The following is a 2135-nucleotide window of genomic DNA, read 5'->3' as shown; positions in this document are numbered from 1 at the left end:
AAATGATTACAATTTTAATACAAGATCAAATTAAAGAAATCATATAATATATGAGCATCTCTAGCATATTTTGTACTGTTTATGTCAAACCGTTGAAGACGGTAAAATTTGGTAATTCTTTGTCAAAATACTGTTTACCAAATAAGCTAATTAAACGTACTAACAACCCATTAATGTTTGGACTTTGGAAGCTTTAAAAAAAAAAAAAAAAAAAAAAAAAAAAAAAAAAAAAAAAAAAAAAGAAGAAAGATTTAAATGCATCTGCTGGAGTGGGGTGGGTGCATGCGTTTATGAAAGCAAAGACTGAAAGTTTGCGTATTAAATAAAAAGCATGCAAAAGTAATTAATGGTTAATAGAACCTTAGCCAAAAAACTGTATAATGTCATTCAATGGCCCCTCTTATTATTCTCTCTTCTCCCCAGACCGACCTGATAGAGTATTGGGAAGAATGTAATTTACAGTGACTCAATGACTCAGCAGTCATGATCAAATATCAGCACACAGAAGCGATCTGTCAACCTTGAACATAATCTCCACACCATTGTTGTTGAAATTCGAACATTGGTCTTTTGTTATTGGCCTTGTTTGGTAAATTATTAGCTTATCAACCAATTTTGGTTTATTTGATCACTATTAATTGTCTGATTTTGTTAAAAAATCAACTCCAAAATGCTAAAATTCAAAAGTTACTATAAACAGCTTTTTCAAAATTAGCTTTTTGATAAAAAAAAAAAAAATTGTACCAAATAGTTATCAGCTAACAACTAATTTATCAAACATCTTTTTACAATCCGCTAATGTTATTAACTAGTTATATACCCTCTAAATCTCTAATTAACCCAATCAACTTACAGCGACTATCAACTAATAGCCATTTACTAAACAGAGCCATCTGTTTTCAAACATTGGGTGGCTTATCTTTGTGTGTATCGGTTTTGACTCATTAATGTTTTGGTACAATTTTGTGGGTGTTTGGTTTGTGTCACGACAACAACCATGGACTACTACTGCTGCCTTTCCAAACTCTCCCATGTGGTCTACTCCAACTTTGAAAAATGTTATCAAGGGGCTAATAATGAGTCCCAGCTTATTAATTGGTTAGCTAGCCTGCACATATGCTACTACCTATACATATATATGAATATGATATGATATGATGTGATGATAAACTGTGGTTGATTTTTTCTATGTTGGTGGTGAGGTCAAACATGGCTACTGGGCGTTGGACAATATGTCATATTGTCATGTGGTGTATTCTGATCCCCACCATTCCATGTTCCAATACTTGGGTGAACTTCACCTAATGGGTAAAAGTCTCTGCTGTTTTCATTTACCACCTTTTAAGGTAAAAATTAAATCAAATAAATCATTCAATAATAAATTTTTAAATACAAGAAAAATGTCTGTTTTAAAAGAAAATTAATCTTTTTTAATATTAAATAACGTAACTCTGCTTCAGTGGAGGTGATATTGACTCTTTATACTTTATTTAGTTGAGAAAGTAGTTATGAACAGATACTACATTGTAATAGAGTCAGTAGTATTAAAAAAAATAATAATAATAACGTAACCTTCGGAAGAAGAAAAGGGAAGAAATTAGAATGGGTGAGAATAGAATCTTGTTAATGGATGCATATGTAAAGAACCTAATGACATGCATATAAGAAAATGATGTGGAAGCTAGCATCCACCTAGTTTATGCGGTAGTGCTATGAAAGATGAGTCAATCAATATTATACTTACTGGTCCACCATTTAGGTTTTAACACCTAACATAATTAGAACAAATATTAAATTATAATATGCGTTCTGTCTCAACTAAAATATTAACCTGAACCTATTATCTTAATTTAATACAGAGTGAATGAAAATATGACAGTTTAGGTTGCCAATAATACTTTAATTTAATAGGTGAGAAAAGGGGGATGCAAGTTGATGCATGGTGACTAGTGGTGACAATAATTTTGGCAGACCTAATGACCCTATTGCTTGTAAGATGGGGTTTTAAAAATTAAAGGCATTAGGGGTTGTGAAATGACCCACTAAAAAGACAACATCCATGTGTACGCAAACCACACAACTTCCTCTGCCTCTATATCTTAATGCTCTTCCTATTTAATATGAAGAAAAGTAAT

Source organism: Ipomoea nil, unplaced genomic scaffold (assembly GCF_001879475.1).
Source record: "Ipomoea nil cultivar Tokyo-kokei standard unplaced genomic scaffold, Asagao_1.1 scaffold2159, whole genome shotgun sequence".
Lineage (NCBI taxonomy): Eukaryota > Viridiplantae > Streptophyta > Magnoliopsida > Solanales > Convolvulaceae > Ipomoea > Ipomoea nil.
This window is presented reverse-complemented; position numbering follows the sequence as displayed.